The 16,718-nt window shown below is 43.2% G+C and overlaps 1 protein-coding gene and 1 non-coding gene across 2 annotated transcripts in view; one reads left to right on the forward strand and one right to left on the reverse strand.

Annotated features, from left to right (window-relative positions):
* The window catches only part of pdzrn4 (PDZ domain containing ring finger 4), a 462,321-nt gene that overhangs the window by 169,185 nt on the left and 276,418 nt on the right, over positions 1-16,718 (reverse strand). The window lies entirely within an intron of this gene.
* trnai-aau (transfer RNA isoleucine (anticodon AAU)) lies at positions 1,995-2,076 on the forward strand. The gene has a single exon. It is a non-coding gene; the product is annotated as a tRNA-Ile (tRNA).

Here is a 16,718-nt window from a genome sequence, read left to right on the forward strand (position 1 = left end):
GCTCTGAGCTGGTGTCCATTAATTAGAGAGAATGAAGCTCTGAGCAATTTTTAGTAAGTAATGTACTTCAATGATACCGCTTGAACAGCATTGGCGGGATGTTGCAGCTTAATAATCTATAGTAATGGGATTTCGGATTAGTTAACAAACTGAAATAGATCATTGGTTTACAAGAACTTACAGAACTTAAGTTTCCTTATTGATGCCAGGGCTGCAGTCAGCTTTGGTGTAACTGTGGCAGCCATGTTAGTAACTGTAGGAATTACTGAAGGACAGGTGAATGTGAGACTTTGTTATTTGTATTAAATGCTGATAAGAATTACAAAAGCAACTTGTTCAATAGGGTAGAGCTGCTGCAGTGCAGAGGCAAAACAAGTGATCATATTTCCACTGGGCAACTAGCTTCAATTGTGCCAGTTACAGTCTGACCCTGACTATTGTCCTGATGGTGGACATCGGTACTTTGTATACAGTAAGGTTTCATTTTGAGCCTAATTATCCAGGCTCATCAACATAGACGATGCATCAAATGTGCAATCCGCAGACTGAAACAAAATAAAGTGATTCCACTCACGGAGAAATCAATGCTCCGATTATTCGTTAATTTGTGTTTTTTTAACCAGATATGTGAGGGAATTCATCATAAAACATTTCACGCTACTTTTACTGTCCAAATGCTTCAGCAATTATACAGCTTATAACACATGCGGGTCTAACCCACACAAGCATACCACTGATCTTAATAAGCTGCATCTCCACTTCCAGCTGTGGTGCGCACTTGATTGATCCTCACACTCAAATTATGCCATTTAAAAAATATCCCAATTATATTTTAATGAGGGTGCGCACAGTTACTTCTACATCGGAGAACAGGAGGAAGCGATACTGAGAGCATCAAGAGGTTAAGTGTCATTCCTCCTGGCATTCTTGGAGCTTAAATAAAATAAATGCAGGCATTATCCAGACTCTAATCCCCACAGTGACTGAAGTCCATGAGGTAAAACAAAACCACATTTTATAGCAAAGTAAACAGCCTCGCCAGCGAATAAAAGCTTCTTTTATTCCATCCGATCAGCCTACAAAATTATTCCTTTCTGGAATTCAGGATGGAAGGAGTAGCAGAATGCTATGATGCAGCTGTCCAATTCTTATTCTATTTCTGATTCCTAAGCAACAATAACATGCATTTATATAGTGCCTTGAAGGCCACAAACAGTCCCAAGCTGAGCCCGGTCTAGTGAACTCAGGACTGCTTGTGAACCTGAGTGCTGATACTGTGTGGGCCCAGTCTCGGTTAAGCTCATTACAAATAGACCCAAGTGATGCTGTCAAGTATCCTAATATGCACATTGCATCTACCTCCCTTTCTTAATGACCCCCCTGGTCCCCAGTAGAGTTAACCAGAATGAGACTTGGGTTTACTGCCTGAAATCACCTTGGTAATAATATTCACAGACTCATTATGTATAAGCAAGACATGTAGCAGCACATCAATGAATAGGACAAAGTGATGACAATCACCCCCACCCCACCCCCATCTCCTGAAAACATTGTCTCCTTGCTGGGGTGTGTTTCCACAGGTACCTAACAGCCATTGTAGTGCATCTGGTTCAGGGTTGTGTTTGTCAGTAGGCAACTTGTTCAATATGGTGTGGGGAGCATTACAATTTGGCCTGATCCCATAATCACACAACATTCGCTTACCTTTCCAGCAGGGAATGCCGATCAGTGATCAGGACTCCCAACAATTTTCCTTTTTTATATTGATGGCCACCTGAAACGCTAGCACGGCCTCCTGAGTCGCAGCACAGACTGAGGATTAAGTAACTACAGCAATCGCTATTTCAAAGCTCCCTCCAAACTAACTCCAGTTTAACAAGAGCTTCACATGTAACAAAACTAAACCGAATGCAGTGTGTGAGACGCATTGCAAGGCTCCTCAGGTGCCATATCTGACCCTGCCTCAGGACTAACAACTGAAAGACCACATAAGTGGTAGTGTGGCCGAGCGGTTTAAGGCGCTGGATTAATACTTCAGTCTCTGTGGAGTCATGGGTTCGAATCCCATCGCTGTTAAAATGGTTTTGGGCGGCACGGTAGCAAAGTGGTTAGCACTGCTGCTTCACAGCTCCAGGGACCTGGGTTCGAATCCCGGCTCGGGTCGCTGTCTGTGTGGAGTTTGCACATTCTCCCTGTGTCTGCGTGGGTTTCCTCCGGATGCTCCGGTTTCCTCCCACAGTCCAAAGATGTACGGGCGAGGTTGATTGGCCATTCTAAATTGCCCCTTAGTGTCCCGGGATGCGTAGGTTAGAGGGGTTAGTGGGTAAATATGTAGGGATATGTGGATAGGGCCTGAGTGGGATTGTGGTTGGTGCAGATTCGATGGGCTGAATGGCCTCTTTCTGCACTGTAGGATTCTATGATAAGCTGAATACTCTGAAAAACTGAACATTCAAAAAGGTGTTGCCAAATTTCAGCCTGAGCATGGAATACATTTCAAAAATTCCACGCACCCTTGGATGTACCAGCTTAGAAGTGAATGGTTTCCAATCAGACTGCAGTAATCAGCAATAGTCACGGATGGATAATAATCCATTACTTGCCCCTTGCATTTCTGAACCATCTTCTCTTTGCTGTGCAAGATCTCCTTAAAGCAACACATCTTTTTTTTTCAGGAAGAGACTGAACAGTAACTTGCCCCCTGGTTTTACCTACATACTCTGCAGCAAGTCTGGTACGAGGGGCAGCTCACCAACGCCCAAGGCACAAGATCCCCTCCATCACTCAAACCAGTCTCCCATCCATTGAAACAGTCTACACTTCCCGCTGCCTCAGAAAAGCAGCCAGCACAATCAAGGACTCCACTCACCCTGGACATACTCTCTTCCACCTTCTTCCGTCAGGAAAAAGATACAAAAATCTGAGGTCACGTACTAACCAACTAAAAAACAGCTTCTTCCCTGCTGTCATCTGACTTTTGAATGGACCTACCTCGCATTAAGTTGGTCTTTCTCTACATCTAGCTATGACTGTAACACACATTCTGCACTCTCTCCTTTCCTTCTCTATGTATGGTATGCTTTGTCTGTATAGTGCGCAAGAAACAATACTTTTCATTGTATACTAATACATGTGACAAGAATAAATCAAATCAAAAATCAAAACTACTCAAAGGAGAGCAGAGGAGTTCTCCGCAGTGGCCGAGCCAACGCCTATTCCTCAATCAACATCATTAAGAACAGATGACCGAGTCATTGGCTGCAGTGTTTCTGACATTAAACCATTTTGCTACAGACTACACTTGAAAAGTAACTGGTGGGCTGTAAAGCACTTTGAGACATTCAGAGGTCATAAATCACACTTTTTTTTTAATGGGGTTGCCTCACTGTCGGCAGCATTGGGCTGCACGTGAGGTTGGGCGAGGTATAGAAATCCGTGTCCAATCATTGAGAAACATGCAGTATGACTCGGAGTAAATTAACCTGAGGCAGACTTTGAGTTCAATGATATGCCAGATAAACGTGAGGGAGAAAAGAATAACTGGTTATGCTGATAACCATTAGCCGAAGGAAGAATGGGAATTGAGTTGCGTGGAGTGGTTGGGTTAAATGCCTGTTTCTGTGCTCTACATTCTGTGCATGTCATACTACGTGAGTAGCTTTGGTTAAACTTGCTGTGATGTGAGCAGAAACTGCTTTTCAACCAAAATCGAATTTCCTTGCTTGCAAGGAAAATTACAGTTAACAACAGTCTTCACCCCGAGACTAAACAGCCTTCATTTCTATTTGGCTTTTGTAAAAGCAAAGGACCATGTCCCCCTTTGACCACCCGGCAGGTTGTCGTTGAATTTGCAGCCTTAACAGCGTTTTAAATCTGATGAACCTGGCTCTCACTATTCCTTTGGCCGACAACCATGTTAATCAAAGCAGAGCAGGCGGTGCCCAATTAACTCAAACAACCCAAGTTAAAATTCTGCCACGTATATGTTGTACTTGCTTTTTGAACTTCAACTAATGACTTTTTCATTGAATGAACTGATTTAATGGCGATAGCAGAGTCTCACATGGCAGTGATTTACTGTTTTTTCCACGAGAGAACAGTACCCTAGTGGAGCCCCGCACCGTCTGACAGTTTGTAGAACAATAGCCCTTGGCCTGAGAGACTTGGCGTCTCGCAGTAGAGGTCAGCCATCATCATTACAGAACTGGAGCATTTTTTAATGACTTGCTCTCCCTATGCTGTCGTCACACTGTCTGAACGATAAGAAATTGTGGACCAGCCAGAATTTTTTGCAGCTCGACATCAGCAAGGAGAGAAACCATTCTGTTAGTCCCTTATCCACTGCTGGGCCACAGCCGATGTCCCGTTCCTCACACTGGCCGATCAATCACGCACCATGCGATGGTGGGCCCCACATAAACCAAACCCGGCTTCCAACTGCATGTCCAAGTCACCATCAAGACTGCCTCATGCTGCCTCCCAAGCATACTCACGTCACTGTTGCCACCTCGCCCTTGCTGAAATTCTCACCCATGTCTTTGTTGGACTCACTTAATCCAAACTCTTCCTCAATGACCTGAGGAACCCTGCCTAAATAAATTCCAACTCATTTTGAACGCTTGAGGATTGGATCCTGTCCACTACAAAACCCAAGCTTAGCTATCACTTCAACTCTCGCTGGTTTCTCAAAATTTTCATCTTTATCTTCAATCTTCCTACCTTGGCAACCTCCCTGTATCTAGGTCAGTAACACAGATCTTCCTCACCACCAGTGCTGGTGTACTGTGCGCTCCCCCCTCCCCTTTCTTCTGTTCTCCCACTAATGGAGGAGTCTTCACTATTTTAACCATGTGTCTCATCCTCCAACTCTTCCTTAAAACCTATCCCTTTGACAATGCCTCTGCCCATCTCTCCTTGTTAAATACGCAATATAAAGGAAAGTTGTTGGATTTATTGGGCGCAGATCATCAGATCCAACTCTAAAGTTGCGACGAGGGGAACTTGGATACCAAAAACTGCCTTCCCATCCTTCCACTATGATGCTGTCCTCTTCTGCCTGTAGCTCAGTGATAGCATTCATGCCTTGGAGTCAGAGTTCAAGTGTCAAAGTCCCAGTTGAGAGACTTGAACCTATATACTAAGATGAGATTCAGTGCAGTTCTGGATGAATGCTGTTCTGAGTGAGTGCTGCATTGGCACTGTCAGTAGGCGCCATCTTTTGGGTGAGATGTTAAACCGAGACTGCCCCTGTTGCCCTGCAGTATAGATCCTTTAACCAACATTGTTTAAGAAAAGACAACCTCTTTGTTGTTAAGCGAGGCTGCCACATTTCCTTCATCACAACAGAGACTACACTTTAAAAGTACTTCAGTTGCTGTAAAGCGCTTTGAGATGTGTTGAAATAGTGAAAGATGCCTAAAATCCGTGATTGAAATATGGAGGTTATGTAACAACTGGGAGTTCTTCGTATGTAGTCATTACAGGACAGGCTCCTAACCAGTGGAAACGCTAAAACCAGAAAGGAAATGGCTCTGAAATTCTTGCATTGGGGATTTGAGGAGTGGGTAGGGAAACACTGCTGGATCTGGGACAGTGCTGAATTTCCATCGACTCCCTGTGGAGGAATCCCCTTTACGGTTCTTGAGTTTTTTTAAAAAACATATCTCGGGTGGGTTTCCTCGCTATTTTTCCAACTTGGATTGGAAACAGGAAGAGAATTTCACTGTTTGCCTTGAGCCGCAGGATTAGTGCCCTTCTCGGCTTGGGGAGCTCTAAGAGAGAATAGGCCAGATCCTGGTGAGTGCTCCGAGTGTAGTGAATGTAAGCAGATCACTCCATACTGGATGGCAACACAAGGCAGACCTGAGAATTTGGGAATCCTTCTGTAACCCCCTGCTGATCACTATATGGGGCCACTATTTAACTGTTCGATTTACAGGATCCTGAATTCCTAGCAGTTGATGGTGAGCTGACTAAATTTCCTGTTTCCCCATAAATGCCAGTACAGGCTTGCATGAAAAGGATTTGAGTATGTTTAGTGCGGTGCCTCCAAAAATGTTATTGAGATAAACCTTATAATGAGAAAAGGTTTGGAACAACAAGGTAAACGGAATAACAAAAACATTTAATAACAAATATAATTAGCAGACATAAACAAGTAAAGAATCCCAACTGAAGATTTTCCAATTAACAGTTTCAACCTGAGAAATGATCAGAATATCACCAAGCACTTTGAATTTTAAACGTTGGGGCCCATCCGTTGGTGCACATCTGAAGAAAACCACATTCTGTTACCGTTCCTGTCTGATAGTACTCACTTAATCCCGACACACACACAGTCCAGACGGGTCTACGAGAGGGAAGATGATGGAGCAAGCACACGAGGCAGAGGTGCCGCGAGCTATCTGTGTAGTAACGCAGGTCCAGTGCGCTGAAGGCTGTCCTCCTCGGCAGTCATGAAAAACCAAGCAGTTCTACCTGAGAAAGATTCACTTCGAACTGACTTTTTACTGCCTCTGAAAAGCTTCTCTTCAAAAAACGTGGCTGTCCCTCTTCTGCACACTCCCTCCTCAGCTCTGCAGCTGCTTCGCTTCCTGGCGCCTTTTTTTTCTTCCCGCCCTCAGAGCAATCCCATTGGCCCAGCCCACATCACTCAACCAACAGCATCCTGTTCACAGCACCCGCCCGGCAAACAGGACACTGAAACCCACAAGGGACAAAGAACACTGGTAAACGTCTTCCCCACAAATTTTCCTCAGTCCCTTACACTTCCCAGCAATCCGAGCATTGCAAGGCACCAGGAATCAACAGGTGTCCCTTTGATAAGGATTCCAAGGAGACAACTTACATTGCATTTCAAAGCTTCAATCCACAGATGTATATCTTATAGGCCCACCCCATTTGCACCTCACACTGGCCTGGGAACAGGTTGAGGGAAAAGATCCCAGATGGATTTCAACCCCCCCCCCCCCCCCCCCCCCCCCCACCACCCTACATCCCCGAGCAGGCATTATGCCAGACAACCAGCCTCGCCAACAATCCGGGCCCAAGCAGTGAAACGTGCATCTTTGGTTGCAATGATTGAGGTGACTCAGAAATGAGTTCTGTTTACACTGGAGGATGTCCATCCACGTTATTCAGCTCAGATATATTGATCCACACCAACTTTAATCTCTGGTGTCTGTACTAACCTCTGGCCTGAGCACTCGGCAGGCAGGGAGTATCAGGTTAAAGGCTGACACTTGCTCTGGTGCCCGAGGCACAGCAGAAGACAGATTACTGCAATCTAGTTCAAAGCCAGCTGCTTTGTGGAAGAGCATCGAGAATTGGAAGCGTCCACTTCAGTCTGACATGGGGTGCTTCAGTTAAAAAGTGACAGCTGTCAACCCAATGGATCTAAAGTGACAGCTGTGGTGTAAATGGGGCTTGGTGCATCATACTGAGCAATAGGCTTAGTAAATTCAGTTAGGGTGAACAGCTGAGTTGTGCAGAGCAGGCAAGGCCCCAGCTTCTGTGTCAAGTTAATAGCAGCTTCCCAATCCTCACCACTATCTGGTTTTGATAGTTCCTGTGTGCACATGCACACATATATATATGCTGTTGCATGATGTATACACATGTATACCTGTCTGCACTGGTGTATCTATGTGTGTGTATATGTCCCGGTGTGAATAATGTGTACGTATGTGTTTCTAATGTGTGCACACTAGTTTGTGTATGTGTGTACTTGCAATGGTGCATGTAGATGTGCATGTGTGTGGTTTGGTATGTTTGAATGAGAGTCTGCGGTGTTGCATCTGTGCATGTGTGTGTGTGTGTGCGTGCGCGCGCGTGCACACATACGTGTATTTCTGTGCACGTATATGCCAATGTATGTGACTGTGGCTGTCTGATTATGGGGCTGGCTGCAATGTTCCCTCATCCTTCTTCTCTGGAGTGGGTGGCCTCTCACCCATTAATATAGGGCACTGGGGAAAAATACCGGAGAGTGGTCGATAGACTTGCAGCTGTACCAAGCAAGGATTCAATTTCTTCTGAAGAGGATGGGCAAAGAGTATGAACATTCTTGGAAAGGGAAAATCTAAATGGGACAGCTGTAGTTAACAGTATAGGTTACAGATGCACACTTTCTCTTAATCACTGCAGAACTGAATGTATTAATAATGAGACACAACCTATGCAAACACCAATAACAAGAATAAACTGCTGCTTTCTTTCAAATGTTTTTTTTGATAAGTACATCTTTAGTTTGCATAGCTGAATTGGATTTTCTTTTTCTTTGACAGTCAGTCAAACAAAAAAAATACTGCACTCCAATCTTTTTTGTGACAGGAAGGATAGTAATTGTCTTTCGCTTACAGCTGTTTGTTTCAGTGATGGACTAAGCCATCAGATCTGCTTCTGTTACTAATGGGCGAGTGCAGTAGCTGATATTGGTGCTGAACTGTATACAATGTCACTGCTTCAGTCCCTGGTCTGTGCTGAATTAGTTGGAATTGGCAAGTTCCCCTTGGTTACAAAGGTGAAGAGAAGAATAAAATGGGCCAGTATTTTCACTGCTGTTTATCCACCGACAAATGATTTCTTGCAGAAAGGTACTCCTAAACATCAGTTCTGATGCCTCCCCAGAGGAATACCCTGCTGATGCTGAATGTCTAGAGGGCCCACGCTGAGGTTATTGGGGGAAGGCAGTGGGACACAGCCCTGACAAGAGACAGCGTGTTGAGGAGAGGAGTGAGGAAAATTGTGGGGGAAAAGAATGGAAACCAACTTTCAAAACAAATGCAGTTGTTTCAAACCCGAAATACAACCCTCATCCGTGCCTTTGTCTCATCTAGACTTCAGGTTATTTCAACACACTCATAGAAATCACAGAATCATAGAAACCCTACAGTGCAGAAGGAGGCCATTCGGCCCATCGAGTCTGCACCGACCACAATCCCACCCAAGCCCTACCCCCACATATTTTACCCGCTAATCCCTCTAACCTACGCATCCCAGGACTCTAAGGGACAATTTTTTTTTTTAACCTGGCCAATCAACCTAACCCGCACATCTTTGGACTGTGGGAGGAAACCGGAGCACCCGGAGGAAACCCACGCAGACACGAGGAGAATGTGCAAACTCCACACAGACAGTTACCCGAGCCGGGAATCGAACCCGGAACCCTGGAGCTGTGAAGCAGCAGTGCTAACCACTGTGCTACCGTGCCGCCCACTCCTGGCTGGTCTCCCACATTCTACTTTCATAAACTTGAGATCATCCAAAACTTTGTCTTAACTCGCACTAAGTTCTGTTCACCTACCAGCCCTGTGCTCACTGACCTACCCTGGCTCCTGGCTAAGCAACATCTTGATTTTAAAATTCTGATCCTTGTCTTCAAGACTCTCCCTAGCCCAAAGTTCTCCTCCAACCCCACAATCCTCCGTAATATCTGCGTTCCTCTAATTCTGGCCTCTTGTGCATCTCTGATTTGAATCCACCACTGGTAGCCATGCCTTCAGCTGCCAAGGCCCCAACCTCTGGAATTCCTTCCCTACCCCTCTCTAGTTCACTTCCCTCCTTAAAAACTATCTCACCAAGCTTTCTGGTCATCTTAAGCAACTCTGTGTCATATTTTGTTTTCTAATGCTCCTATGAAGTGCCTTGGAATATTTTGTTATGCTAAAGATGCCATAAAAATATAAGTTGTTTTTGTTTAATATCGAGGCTATTAATATCTGTGTTACAAAGTTCTAATGGCTTGTAACAGAGAAGACATAACATTAGGAATATAGTGGCTTGTAATATGCTCTGGACTAAGTGCCTGTCACTATTTGCAGGCAACAATGAATAATCAATTCTCCAAACACACATAACTTCACTTAAATGCCAAGATATTCAGCGATAGAAAAATCTAGTAACACTTTCTGCTTTTTCTCTAATGCATTCAGCGAACATGCAGTGAGCGTTCCTCTTGACAAACTTGAAGCAGGGAGGAATATTACACGCTGTTAATGACAGGTAATTCAGAGTTCATCCATCCGTGGGGCTAACACCTAGCCACAGGAAATATTCTGATAATTTACAACATTGGCTAATTGTTTAGAGTATCAGTCCTGCTAATAAAATTAGTGTTACTATGTGAGCCATATACTCCACGCTGACTGTTCCATTTTATGTGCGTGTGTGTATATGCATGAATACGGGAATGTACTTGTGTGTAAGTGGCGTGACCCTGAAAGCGCATCAACCTCTTTCGACAAGGCAACAAGCAACTCCTTAGATTTCAACAGGTTTGCAACCTGCTTCACAATGCAGCCTTTACCTGGCCTGATATTTTACCATTGATAATGACCTGCTCCTGGCAACTCAACGTTTCAACCAATTGTGTCTGATAGAATTCTGTAGTGAGGGGAGATAAAAGATCAGTCCCTTTCACAAACTGCCTACATCCATCTTCTCCACTCACAGGCCGGCTGGAAAAATATAAAAGACTCCTCCATGACTGCTGCTGCAAGACATACCTTTATGTAGGCTAGTGAAGAACAAAGGAACATCATTTCCCTGTTCAGCTTTTGTTTTTATTCATCTCAACTTTTAAAGCTCACAGCTTTTAAGAGCTGCCTGCAGCAGATATAACGTGTGCTCGAACACAAGGTGACTTTGCTCATTAAACCGAGAGATGCATTTAGTCAAGAACTTGGCTTCAGAATCACGCTAATGGTTTCTTCAGGTTTGCTTAGATGAGAAAGTGACTCAGAATTAAATGGAAAGATGCAAATCTCATCCACATGCTGCTAATGCAAAGACACATCCAGCTGTCGGGCCTAGAGCTCAGTCCTGCCCAGTAACATTGAGTGAGCCTGCCCGTTCAATTGGCCCACTGCCATGCCCAAGTGGATGATGCCACCCAAGAGCTGGCAGCTGGAGCCATTTATTTACCAAGAGATGACGGGGCACATCCTGGGACCCCTTTCCCGAGAGTCTCATGATGACACTAACCTGCTTTCTTAAACACACTCTTCTTCCCAGTCTGATGGAGAATGGCATCAAGTAGAAATTTAAAACACAAAGTAATCATATGCATTTTGAAATAGCTTAGAAAAAGTGATGGAGGGTCATTTTTCTAAGTTTGCGATTAATACAAAGATTGGAGGCACTGTAAGTAGTGTGGATGAAAACAAAATTACAAAGCGATAGCTATAACTAATTGAGTGGGCAAAATTGTGGAAGATTTCAACACGGATAAGTCTGAAGCCTTCCATTCTGGGATTAAAAGGACAGGTTCAAGTTGTCTTTAAATGGCATTGCTAGACCTGGTACTTCTGAACAAGGTGGGCTAAGTGGATCAAGTAGGACAAACAAATCCAGAGCTCCCTGGGTGACAAAAAAAGCTATAGATTAAGATGAAGAAGATAAAGGAGGTGTGCTTATTACAGTGTGCTTATGTTAAGTGGATAATACAATGGAGATCGATGGCTGAATATGGAACCCTTATTCAAAAAAGATGTAAAGATAAGTGCAACAGCTACAGATCAGTCAGCTTCACCTGGAGAAACTTCTAAAATGACAGAATCATAGAATACCTACAGTGCAGAAAAAGGCCATTTGGCCCATCGCGTCTGCACCGACAACAATCCCACCTAAGCCCTATCCCCGTAACCCTACATATTTACCCTGTTAATCCCGCTAACCTACACATCCTGGGACACTAAGGGACAATTTAGCATAGCCAATGCACCTAACCTGCATATCTTTGGACTGCTTGGGACAAAATTAATAGACACTTGGGAAAATACAAATTAATTAAATAAAGCTAGCATGGATTTATTAAAGGAAAATTGTGTTTAACTAACTTGTTGGAGTTTTTTGATGAAGTAACAGAGAGGGTTGATGTGGTGTACATGGACTTCCAAAAGGCACTTGATAAAATGCTTCAGAAAAGACTTGTAAGCAAAGTTAGAGTTCATGGTATGAGGGGACAGCATTAACATAGATATGAAAATCTGGAAGTATTATGAACTATGAGAAGGATAGTGTACAACCTCATAAGGACATCGACAGGTTGATGGAATGGGCCGGCAGATGGCAGTTTAAATTTAATACAGGGAAGTATGAAGTGATTCATTCTGGTAGGAAGAACACAGGGAGATAACATAAAATAAAGGTATAAATCAAAAGTGGCTGCAAGAGCAGAGGGATCTGGGTGTACTCATGCATAAAGTGCTGAAGGTGTCAGTAGAGATTGAAAGTAGTTTAGTAAAGTATGACGCATCCTTGGCTTTATAAATGGGGGCATAGAGAGCAAAATCAAGTGGTATCAAGTGAAAACCAACCTCACATAGCATTGGTTCAGCCTCAACTGGAGTACTGCATCCAGTTCTGGGCACCACACTTCCGGAAGGATGTGAACTTGTTGGAGACAGTGCAGAAATGGCCAATGAGAATGATCCCAGGAATGAGGAACTTCAGTCATGTAAAAAGATTGGAGAAGGTGGGACAGTTCTTAGAAAAGAGAAGGTTGAGAGGAGATATGACAGAGATGTTCAAAATCATAAGGGTATGGGCAGAGTAGATAGATGTTCCCATTGCAGAAAGGATCGAGAACCAGAAGGCACAGATTTAAAGGGATTGGCAAAAGAAGCAATGGCGACATGAGGAAAAGCTTTTTCACAAGGCAAATGGTTAAGATCTGGAATGCACTTCCCAAAAGTGTGGTGGAGGCAGCGTGTTAAGGGTTGGGTAAAATTAGGAGTCAAAAAAAAGTAAAAGCAGGGAATTGATTAGAGGCAGATGGCTGGAGAAATGATGAGATGCAAATTAGCCTATCAATGGAAAACAAGTATCTTACATATGTGACTGGAGGGAACTATAGAAGTGGTAACTTCAAAGTGGAGCAATAAGGAAATTGACATGTACCAGCCAAAAGCTGGTACAGGGTGGATAATATCAAATAGCATAACTGGAAAACCCTAACTAAGGGAAGGAAGAAGAAAAGGGAGAGGCAGACAACTTCAGCAAGTTGCAGCTATAGTCTCCTAACAGAAGTAGCCATTTTCCACCTTTGCTGAACCTGAAGACTATTTCCCAGACGTGGCCAACTTAACCTGTGTGTGATAATTATTTGCTGCACTTAGCTCATAGAGTTACTTAATATTGGATGTTGTTTGGGAAAAGGGGTGTCTCAGAGTTCAAGTAAACCGTAGGCAAGCTTTGGAGAACAAATGGATAGTTTCATGTAAAATACGTGTGTATATCCATCAGTATCCTTAAGTATCATAGAGTATTATAGTCCTTCTTGTCATGTATGTTTTTGTTTCAAGTTAATAAATATTCTTTATTAATTGTTCACACAACGACTGGACTGTTTCCTCACTGGGTTGTACATCATTCCTCACACAATACAAAAAGAATACACCACAATGACTCTTCGGCGAGCTGTTTTGCTTGATCTTGAGCGTCACCTGGACTTCTTTCACAGAACCAAGTGCATCCTCAAATACACTACTGCATTTTGCTGAGATGCTCTGTAGATCTGTATGAGAATCAACTAACCTGTTCACAGCACTCCAATTTAACTTTATCTTCTCTTGCCATAAATGGCCAAAAAGAGCTGGAAAACGTCCTCTGGCAACATGGAGTGGCAGCTCCACAGTTTGTCCACTTAACTCTACTTTGCCAGCGATATATCCTCTTATGAAGCTCTATTTTTTCAGTGTAGATCCTCTAGATGGCATCTGCTGGCTTTAATGGTAGGTGATTCAATTTTCCCCTATAGGTGATCTCGAGAACCAGGGAGACAGCAGTCCCCATTATCCACCTCCATTCTTATAGGCTGTCCATTTAATATCGGAACTATCCAAGACTGATGTGATTCTCCTTGAATTTAAATTACATTTAACTTCAATTCTTTGCCAGATTCATGTGTTGTGTCTTCATTGTCCAGATTATTTTTCTCTTCCACATTGTAAGTTCTTTTTGACTCAGTTAAATGGTTCATCCAAAAGATGGCACTTCCAACTGTGCAGCACTTCCTCAATACCACATTGGGGCTGTGAAATCAGATTAAATGCTCAAATTCAGGGCTTGAGAATTGAACCAACAGTCTTCTGACCCAAATGGCAGCATCATTTGGTTCAGACTGCCGGTGGGATTTGCCAGTGCTGCTGAAGTCTATGGACTTTTGGTTGGCTTGCTGCATCTGCCTTGGTGGGCCAGAAAATCCCAGACAGAGACTAGAGCAGACTGGCCACTCTAAACACTGAATAGAGAAATTGAGGCCAGCAGAACCCTCAGGGGAAAGAAGGATGGGGACTAAGATTAACCTAACCAGATGCTGCTGTTCTCAGCAGAATCCATTTCTTTTGATCTCAGCTATCATTTAATTACAGACAGTTTACCTGCCACATTGAAAACCTGGGGTTTGGATGGAGCGGGATAAAGACAAAAAACTGTGTTGAGCAATATTGCAAAGTAGTTGCAATTGCTCACCTGGGCTTTCCCAGGGGGGTCTGGAAGCTACAGGCATACTGAGGATGGGGGCCTGCAAAGGATGTCAAAGCATGATCGTGGTCAATTTGCAAAAGTACAACATTAGTTGATGCAAATCAGAAGTGGAAGAGGAATTTCACTTTTATTTATTTCCCATTAAGCTGGGGATCATAGATGCAATATCAGAATCAACAGGGAGGGGGAATATTAAACTGACCAGACAAATACCACTACAGCATTGTCAATTTTCTTAATTCAATTACGGGGGTTGGGATTACTCACAAGTATCTCACTTCTGCTGTGGCAGATGGCATTGACTGCTTCTTCATATCAGTTCTTTTAAGAGTGGATGTAGGAAGACTCACGATTTGTTTGAACTGTCTGAGGGGAGGGAAATGTATTAGAATTGTTGAGTATCAGGTTCAAAATTTTAAACTAGACACCACATTCTAATTGCATGCATCCCAGATGTTAAACAGCTTCTGAGCCAATGAGCCATCCTCAGAATGAATGTGGTTTTTGCTCTCCAGAACTTATCAGCAAACACAGCAAACATACAGAGCAATCGGGCACTTCTGGCACTGAGAAGTGATGCCGGCAAGGAGGGCAACCCATCAACTGGTCATTTTTCTTTGATTAGCATTATGGATAGAAAATGAAAAAGTTGTAAATTCAACCCATAATAAGACATTACACAGATATGTCTGTGGTGCCAGTGTCTGCATGCAGTTTTGATTGCATCTTCCACTCTCCAACTTGTCAAAAATATGAGAAAAAAAGTCGGTATGGCTTCGAACAGTACCAAACTAGTGGTCACACTTCCTCAGCATTCAGCCCATTGCACTGTTCCCATTCATCAAGCACATTTGGGGCAGTGCTGCACTATTAAATGCAGATATGAGTGGTAGCTCTGGCTGAGCGTTTGACTCTTACTCCTGAAGTCAAGAAGTTAAGAATATATGTCCCACTCCAAAGACTTGACTATATGATCTAAGCTCACTCTTCGCTGCGCTACTGAGGAGGTGCTGCACTGCCAAAAGAGCCAGCCTTCAGGTCATTAATTAAACTTAAACCTCCAATTGCCCTCTCAGCTGGGCATAAGTGAGTCTGTTTGAATTGCATGTTATTCTGGTTGAGGCCAACAGTTATCTCTCGGCCAACACCACTGGTCATTTACTGTATTGCAGTCTGTGCACAAAAGTTGTGTTTGCCTTCATGACAATAGTTATGATAAATCCAACTGACCTCACTGACTATGAAACATTTTAGATTGTCTTGAGGTTGAGAAAGATGTACGTACATCAGTGCAAGATTTTCCTTTCTTTTAAGCAGTTGTGCTCCTGCGTAAAGGGCAATATTTGTGTCTCAAAAACTAGAAAGAAAACATAATCGAAGATGACAAATAGATATCTGTCCTCCAACACACATGCTTTCATCCACTATACTGATATGCCTTCTGCTGAAAGAAAATACCAAATGAATTGTATCCTTACAGTTGACTTGGCAACACACTTTCCCCCAACTAAGATCTGTGTTATAAGCTCAATTAACTGGATTTTATGCATTTACCTAGGGCACCAGGTGGAGTTTGACACCAGGGATGGTATTTTAAACAAAGTAAGCATTTTTATTATTACATTTTAAATCTTTCATCGGAAAGAGGTCATTGCTGCCGATTCATTTAATCTCAGTGCTGCGTGTATGTGTGCAGTGAAACGAATCCATATCATTGGGGATTATTAGAAAATTCCAGTCCTCGCTGATCCACCGAATAGATAAGAGTCGAGGGGAACCAACGTGTTTTATGCTTTGGGAAAATAAAAGGGCAGGATATCCCACCAAGTGGAAGGACAAGCAAATGATTCAGATTCAAAGCGCGAGTTGCAGGAGCAATAAATGCCATTGTTATTTCAAGGTTTTTGACCCCTAATGCGGCAGATGTATAAGACCCAAAAGGCCCTCTGATTTCCTGGGTCAATAGCGATGCAAAGGGAGCATTGAAATTCAAAGAGGATTCCACTGGAATCTGCGAGGTACAAGCAGATTATCTCTAATGCATCAATGCAAAATAGTGACTGATCTGCTATCAATTCTTTAATACTTGGTATTATATTGTTTAATATTTGTGTACACAATTTGATTTACTTACAAATATAAGATCTGTGACAAATATGGCACAGTGGGCATAAGTGAGTCTGTTTGAATACTGCTGCCTCACAGCACCAGGTACCCGGGTTCAATTCCAG

This window comes from Mustelus asterias, chromosome 9 (assembly GCF_964213995.1).
Source record: "Mustelus asterias chromosome 9, sMusAst1.hap1.1, whole genome shotgun sequence".
In the NCBI taxonomy this organism is placed as follows: domain Eukaryota; kingdom Metazoa; phylum Chordata; class Chondrichthyes; order Carcharhiniformes; family Triakidae; genus Mustelus; species Mustelus asterias.